We start from the raw sequence: 8,815 nt of genomic DNA, 5'->3' as shown, positions 1-8,815 counted from the left end.
GGCTGAGTTGAAATTGTTCATGTGGCATTTCTTCCTCGGCCTAGTGGGAATGTGCGTGCACAATTTCACGGAAATCACGCGATGTGTTCATGATTTGCAGCATTTTGTTTGAAACTGAGCACTCCTGTGAGCTTTGGAAGCCAATCTTAACCAATCAGGATGGAGTCTGAGAAATCGTTTCGTTGAATGGCTCTAGAGAGACTGTGTACCAATTTGCGCGATGTTTGGACAAAATCTGTAGGTGTACTGTGCAAAAACTTGTTTTGCACAAAGCGGCCTCCTGGTGGCGCTATAACAGGCCGTTCTGGAAATTTTGGGGCAGAGGTTCATCGTTGGCATCCAGGGAGTGTGTGTGCAAAATTTGGCATCGACCGGGTTAACGGTGGCCGAGATTAGCTGCTCACGGACACACGGACACACGGACGGACACACGGACGGACGGAGTGCAAAACATACTCTCCCCCCATGCCTTCGGCCTGGTGGAGACAATAATAATAATAATAGGTGAACATCTGGCAAAAACTTATAATAAAAGTATAAGCTTGTACATCGACTGTTTTCGACGAAGATATGTTGGGTATTTGGTGCACGGGGGGTAAAAAGGTGAGACTCCGGATGGCGTAGGGTTTGAGTGTCCAGCTCAGATGAACTGAATTGCTGTTGCAGGTTTTAATCATTATCAATGGTTCTGACAGTGGGGTCCAGGGACCGTCAGGGTCCCTTGAGGAGGTTCCAAATGGACCCTTACAGGTCTGTAACTATATGAGAGTGTCCAAATGGAACCAAATGGACCCTTACAGGTCTGTAACTATATGAGAGTGTCCAAATGGAACCAAATGGACCCTTACAGGTCTGTAACTATATGAGAGTGTCCAAATGGAACCAAATGGACCCTTACAGGTCTGTAACTATATGAGAGTGTCCAAATGGAACCAAATGGACCCTTACAGGTCTGTAACTATGCGAGTGTCCAAATGGAACCAAATGGACCCTTACAGGTCTGTAACTATATGAGAGTGTCCAAATGGAACCAAATGGACCCTTACAGGTCTGTAACTATATGAGAGTGTCCAAATGGAACCAAATGGACCCTTACAGGTCTGTAACTATATGAGAGTGTCCAAATGGAACCAAATGGACCCTTACAGGTCTGTAACTATATGAGAGTGTCCAAATGGAACCAAATGGACCCTTACAGGTCTGTAACTATGAGAGTGTCCAAATGGAACCAAATGGACCCTTACAGGTCTGTAACTATGAGAGTGTCCAAATGGAACCAAATGGACCCTTACAGGTCTGTAACTATATGAGAGTGTCCAAATGGAACCAAATGGACCCTTACAGGTCTGTAACTATGAGAGTGTCCAAATGGAACCAAATGGACCCTTACAGGTCTGTAACTATGAGAGTGTCCAAATGGAACCAAATGGACCCTTACAGGTCTGTAACTATATGAGAGTGTCCAAATGGAACCAAATGGACCCTTACAGGTCTGTAACTATGAGAGTGTCCAAATGGAACCAAATGGACCCTTACAGGTCTGTCACTCTGAGAGGGTACGAATGGAACCAAATGGACCTGCATGCCCTCAGAGTTATGGGGGTCCTTGATCGACTAGTTTAGAATAATAACAATAGCAACACAACCATTACTTATCTTCCAAATTATTTATTTGTATATTATTGTAGGCCTATACTGTAAAGAACACCCAATGGTGGAATTTCAAATGTCCTCGATGGCCAATCCGATCATAGGATACAGCAGGTTGTACCAACCAATCCGAACACCTACATTTACATTACAGTACTGCTGTGACCACTAACCAGCCAATGACATGGCAGAGTCACGTGCCAAGCATGACTGTACCAGAAAGCTCATGTTCCTCTGTGTTCATTCTGTTAAAGGGTCCATATTTTTTACCCTCTCTCAGAGGATCATACTTCTAACTCCGGGTCCGTTGGAAGTGTCAAGTTCAACTCTTGTGGTATATTTTAATACATGGCGTGGCGCTGATGGGAGCCACCCGTCCATCAGCGGCCCCATTCCTGCCGCTGACCCGTGCCTGTCGAGCAGGGGCTGGGCTCCGCGGCTCGGCTGTAAAGCGGTCAACGTGTTGGAGCCTGGTCCAAGCGGGTTGTGGCTTTGAACCCTCTTCCAAGTTGTCCCCCCGTATTACAATATCGTGGCTGTTAAGGGCAATAACCTTGTATCTCCATGTTCCATGTTCCAATGCCCCTACATGGTCACAACAGTGTCACACAGAAAATAAATCGCGTGATGGTTCATGGGACACTTTGTGAGTTTGTAGATCTGTTATTTGAACGTCAAAGTGGTTAAGTGTGTGGGGTTTTATAAATATTTGACCAATAACAAGCATTAACAAGAGCTTCTAATTAAAGCATAACGACACTAGATTGAAATAGGAACACAGGTTATTTTAGTTTTTTGCCATTTTCTGAAAAGCAACTGTTTTTGACATACAGTATGAGGTTTTCACCCGACAGTGGAAGCGATATTTCCACAGCTCCACTGAAAGGCACTGAGCCCAACAAGCTGAGAGGCAGGAGTTAAACATATCGTTACTGTGAGGCAGAAACATCTTATCTCCATTATCCATATGCTAACTTTTTGCGTATTGTTGGTAAATTATCGCCCCTATACTTGATCATACAGCAGTGACATATTAATACAAAAGCATCAAAAGTAGCACATCACACAAGCTCGAAATGCAGAACTTGTAGATCTGCTATACTTCTGTCACTCTTGAATTAAAGAACCTGAAAAGAACAGTTTTGGACATGAGCGGTTTCCACCCGACAGAGAAGGAAATGTAATACCAGGCCGTTCGTGGAGTGACGTTTTTGTCTCCCTTTTGATTTTTTTTCTTTATTTCTCTTCTCCCCTCCCTTTTTTCCAGAGTGGAGGAATATCCCGGGTTCCCGGAATGATGATGTTCCCCCTTGCTTCCCAGGGATTCTTGTGGTGAGTATATATGTTACCAGAGACATTACAAATGGCTTCGACTGGGCTTGCGGTGTTCCAGTGTTAAAGTTTTGCCCTGTAAATCTCAGCTGTGTATACGTTATCCCCGGCCATGTGGTCTTATTAGGGGGAGCTTTAGCTTAACGCACCCATAAACCTAGCAACAAGCACCTGGGTCTGCTGCCCTCGTTACCTTTATCTCCAGAACCAGGGCTGCAACAGTTCAAACCAATTAATCTGATTAACCCATTCTGACCTGAGATCAGATTCTAAAAATGTCTATTACATCCTGACAGTTTCATTATTAACCCATTCTGACCTGAGATCAGATTCTAAAAGTGTCTTCGATTTTTCAAAAATAGCAGACCTACAAGCTCGTATCGCGCCACTCGGTGGCGCGATATGAGCTTGTAGATCTGCTATTTTTCAATAGCTAAAGCATAACATGATGCCAACACCAAAATGGGTGCCCGGTCAGAATGGGTTAATCAATTATAACAAAGAAATAATACTCATTGTTATTATTTAATGAAGTGATCCATTAATAATCAATCCTCTATTGAGCATGTCATTGAAGCCAGACACAGTCAAAGTCGTTCTCCGCATTTGACCCGTCTCTTGGAGCGGTGAGACGCAGCTGTGCCACGCTCGGGAATCATTTGGTTAGTTGAGTTTTTGACAAATGTCAAAAACTTTCAAATAGTGAAAATACCATGTCTACAAGTTGTGAGCTTGTAGATGTGATACTTTCATTGTTTCTGCACTACACTGTAATGCATCAAAGTATAAAACAGGGCCTAAATGATTAATTGATTTGTTGATAGGCTATATATATATTATATATATATATATATATATATATATATATATATATATATATAAAAAGAATATAAATTTATATTTCTTAAAAAGCCACTCTATTCAATGAACCCGTTAAAACCGGGAACGTATCTGTGTCATTTTAGATTTTCCGTGTGCAGCATATCTACCACCTCCATACATCTGCTATTGAAACATCTTGAAGAAAGTGTGAGAACTACTGATTTAGAAGGCATTCGTTTGTGGCATCAGCCTCAGGGTTAAACGAAAAAGTAATCTATAGAATAATCAAAGCAAATTAAGAAAACCAAATAAATGTGTAGTTTCAGTCTATCCCCAGAGCCAGGCTATCATGGCCACCATCCATGGGTTGGTGTTCAGCTCTCTGCTGTTCCTCTGGACTGCATGGTTCTGTTTGCAGCTCACCTCCTCCATGCTCCACAAAATGTGTAATATAAGGAACACAAATGGCCGCGTGCCAGAGACTTATAGTGCCGCTGTGGCTCAGGCTTATAAAACTCTATATCCTGACGCAACTCATTTCACTGTTGGCATAATTGTCTGCCAAACGCTATTAACCATTTAAGTTGTTTTAACGTCGGCCTGAACTGCCAGTTTGGGAGCGGATCCAAAGTCACACAGGGCAGAACAGAGATAATTTCTCTCATTGTTCACATGTTAGACTTTTGGACACTATAGTTCTCAGATAATGGTTTGGTTGCATTATATAAACCCCAGGTTTTGGGTTTGTTTTTCTTTTCCCCTGAATTTCACGTCATGTTTGTTCCTTTTCCTTTTAATAGTACTTTATTTTATTTTATTTCTTTTGCTCAAAGCTGCCCGAGGGAGCATTTGAAAGCTATCAATGTCACGGCAAAATGACATCCATGAAAAACTACCATTTGATTACACAAGCACATAAAACCACAAACTGTGTTTTGTGGCCGCAGAGCCTACAGTGAGCTGAATGGACTTGGCCTCCCTCTCACCTCCCCTCTCAACCCCTCAGCCCCCCCCCCCCCCCCACCCCCGGTCATTGGACCAACCGGTCCACCCTCCAGCAGCCAGTGTGCTCCTGTCAGCGTGTCACCCAGGGGTGATGCCCCTCTCTCAGCCCCCATCAGGGGCCCTCTTTGACTCGGCGGCGCTCTGTTTGCCCAATCATTTGGGAGCCGGATACGGGGATGAATTGTTAACTACGGTGGGTCAGCCCCGCGGCCCACCCACCTCCCCCCCCCCCCTACCCCCAAGCCCCCCCGACCCACTGTTGACTCATCGCCATGGCGATGGGGTAGGAATTTGTTTTCTCTCATGTGTCCGCTGCCAGCTTTCTACCCCCCCACCCCCACCAACACACACACACATACACCCTCCATCCCCTACGCTAGTACAATTTTTCATGTCAAGGTCCCCACAAACTGTATTTGGCCAGGGACCCCTATCTGAAAATGTTTTCTGCCAGGGACCCCCTCATACCAAAATTGTCGTTAATCGTTAACATGTAGTTACTCACTTTTACCCTCCATTTTCAAGAGGTTTAAAAAAAAAAAAAAAAAAAAAAGAACAAATCAAACTTTGTAGATTGTCAAAAATCCGATTTATAGGGTGTAAAAAAGTGATTGAACCAATTTCCATCAAGGATCCCTGTGTGAGAACCACTGCCTTATCCCATTTTGGGTGGGAACCCCTTTTGGTGTTAGCATCATGTTATGCTTTAGCTATTGAAAAATAGCAGATCTACAAGCTCATAGCGCGCCACTCGGTGGCGCGCTATGAGCTTGTAGGTCATGAGCTTGTAGGTCTGCTATTTTTGAAAAATCGAAGAACGACGGGCCTTGTGGGAGGTGTGTTCCACAGGGCGGAGCCGGGCTGTCAGTGTCACATGGTGTGTCACATGGTGTGTTCCACAGGGCGGAGCCGGGCTGTCAGTGTCACATGGTGTGTCACATGGTGTGTTCCACAGGGCGGAGCCGGGCTGTCAGTGTACAGAAAGTATGCACAAGTGCACATGAACACACACACACACACGCACGCACGCACGCACGCACACACGCACGCACGCACGCACCCACGCACGCACGCACGCACACACACACACACACACACACACACACACCACCATGTTTGTAGTACTCTACAAAATGTTTTTTTTGGACAGTATTTTTTATGAATGTGATTTTTATGATTGGGGCTGGGAGGGAGTCTGGAAGATATAGTTGAAGTCTAATTATTACATCTTAATGTACACTAATGTACATTTCTAAAGAAGAAGAATGCGAACGGAAAATAAAAGCCTCAAATTGTACTGCACTTGTGCATGGGGCGCACGCACGCACGCACGCACGCACGCACACACACGCGTGCACGCAGTTTTCCTCTCCTCTCCCCCATGTCTGTTCTCCTCTCTGGAGGCCTAAGCTAGCTGGTGTTTGTTAGGACAGGCATATAGGCAGCTTATGGCATGTTGCAATCTGTGTATAGCCGGCTGCAATCCCCCTGCAGCCATTGTGGTTTTCTCGGTTAAAATCGTTCAAGCCGTGTTTATTTTCGCAGTGCATGCGGCAGAACCTCTAAACAGAGAGAGAGAGAGAGAGAGAGAGAGAGAGAGAGAGAGAGAGCAGTCCTACCCCACAGAACAGAGAGAGAGAGAGAGAGAGAGCAGTCCTACCCCTCCATACATCATAGAGAGAGAGAGAGAGAGAGAGAGAGAGAGAGAGAGAGAGAGAGCAGTCCTACCCCTCCATACATCATAGAGAGAGAGAGAGAGAGAGAGAGAGAGCAGTCCTACCCCTCCATACATCATAGAGAGAGAGAGCAGTCCTACCCCTCCATACATCATAGAGAGAGAGAGCAGTCCTACCCCTCCATACATCATAGAGAGAGAGAGAGAGCAGTCCTACCCCTCCATACATCATAGAGAGAGAGAGAGAGAGAGCAGTCCTACCCCTCCATACATCATAGAGAGAGAGAGAGAGAGAGAGCAGTCCTACCCCTCCATACATCATAGAGAGAGAGAGAGAGAGAGAGAGAGCAGTCCTACCCCTCCATACATCATAGAGAGAGAGAGAGAGAGCAGTCCTACCCCTCCATACATCATAGAGAGAGAGAGAGCAGTCCTACCCCTCCATACATCATAGAGAGAGAGAGAGAGAGCAGTCCTAGCCCTCCATACATCATAGAGAGAGAGAGAGCAGTCCTACCCCTCCATACATCATAGAGAGAGAGAGAGAGAGAGCAGTCCTACCCCTCCATACATCATAGAGAGAGAGAGAGAGCAGTCCTACCCCTCCATACATCATAGAGAGAGAGAGAGAGCAGTCCTACCCCTCCATACATCATAGAGAGAGAGAGAGAGCAGTCCTACCCCTCCATACATCATAGAGAGAGAGAGAGAGCAGTCCTACCCCTCCATACATCATAGAGAGAGAGAGAGAGCAGTCCTACCCCTCCATACATCATAGAGAGAGAGAGAGAGAGCAGTCCTACCCCTCCATACATCATAGAGAGAGAGAGAGAGAGCAGTCCTACCCCTCCATACATCATAGAGAGAGAGAGCAGTCCTACCCCTCCATACATCATAGAGAGAGAGAGAGCAGTCCTACCCCTCCATACATCATAGAGAGAGAGAGAGCAGTCCTACCCCTCCATACATCATAGAGAGAGAGAGAGCAGTCCTACCCCTCCATACATCATAGAGAGAGAGAGAGAGCAGTCCTACCCCTCCATACATCATAGAGAGAGAGAGAGAGCAGTCCTACCCCTCCATACATCATAGAGAGAGAGAGAGAGCAGTCCTACCCCTCCATACATCATAGAGAGAGAGAGAGAGCAGTCCTACCCCTCCATACATCATAGAGAGAGAGAGCAGTCCTACCCCTCCATACATCATAGAGCGAGAGAGAGAGAGCAGTCCTACCCCTCCATACATCATAGAGAGAGAGAGAGAGAGAGCAGTCCTACCCCTCCATACATCATAGAGAGAGAGAGAGAGAGAGAGAGAGAGAGAGAGAGAGAGCAGTCCTACCCCTCCATACATCATAGAGAGAGAGAGCAGTCCTACCCCTCCATACATCATAGAGAGAGAGAGAGAGCAGTCCTACCCCTCCATACATCATAGAGAGAGAGAGAGAGAGAGAGAGCAGTCCTACCCCTCCATACATCATAGAGAGAGAGAGAGAGAGAGAGCAGTCCTACCCCTCCATACATCATAGAGAGAGAGAGAGAGAGAGAGAGAGAGAGCAGTCCTACCCCTCCATACATCATAGAGAGAGAGAGCAGTCCTACCCCTCCATACATCATAGAGAGAGAGAGAGAGAGCAGTCCTACCCCTCCATACATCATAGAGAGAGAGAGAGAGCAGTCCTACCCCTCCATACATCATAGAGAGAGAGAGAGAGCAGTCCTACCCCTCCATACATCATAGAGAGAGAGAGAGAGAGAGAGAGAGAGAGAGAGAGAGAGAGAGAGCAGTCCTACCCCTCCATACATCATAGAGAGAGAGAGAGAGCAGTCCTACCCCTCCATACATCATAGAGAGAGAGAGAGAGAGCAGTCCTACCCCTCCATACATCATAGAGAGAGAGAGAGAGAGAGAGCAGTCCTACCCCTCCATACATCATAGAGAGAGAGAGAGAGAGAGCAGTCCTACCCCTCCATACATCATAGAGAGAGAGAGAGAGCAGTCCTACCCCTCCATACATCATAGAGAGAGAGAGAGAGCAGTCCTACCCCTCCATACATCATAGAGAGAGAGAGAGAGCAGTCCTACCCCTCCATACATCATAGAGAGAGAGAGCAGTCCTACCCCTCCATACATCATAGAGAGAGAGAGAGAGAGCAGTCCTACCCCTCCATACATCATAGAGAGAGAGAGAGAGAGAGCAGTCCTACCCCTCCATACATCATAGAGAGAGAGAGAGAGAGAGAGAGCAGTCCTACCCCTCCATACATCATAGAGAGAGAGAGAGAGCAGTCCTACCCCTCCATACATCATAGAGAGAGAGAGAGAGCAGTC

The 8,815-nt window shown here is 46.2% G+C and overlaps 1 long non-coding RNA gene across 1 annotated transcript in view; it reads left to right on the top strand.

Annotated features, from left to right (window-relative positions):
• The first annotated feature begins 2,920 nt into the window (after positions 1 to 2,920).
• The window catches only part of LOC310869186, a 50,110-nt gene continuing 44,215 nt past the window's right edge, over positions 2,921 to 8,815 (top strand). The window contains exon 1 of the long non-coding RNA XR_014570136.1: positions 2,921 to 2,982. This is a non-coding gene — a long non-coding RNA (uncharacterized lncRNA). The remainder of the gene's footprint in view (positions 2,983 to 8,815) is intronic.

Source organism: Protomyctophum parallelum (genome assembly GCF_964188405.1).
Source record: "Protomyctophum parallelum genome assembly, chromosome: 13".
NCBI lineage: Eukaryota > Metazoa > Chordata > Actinopteri > Myctophiformes > Myctophidae > Protomyctophum > Protomyctophum parallelum.
This window is presented reverse-complemented; position numbering and strand designations above follow the sequence as displayed.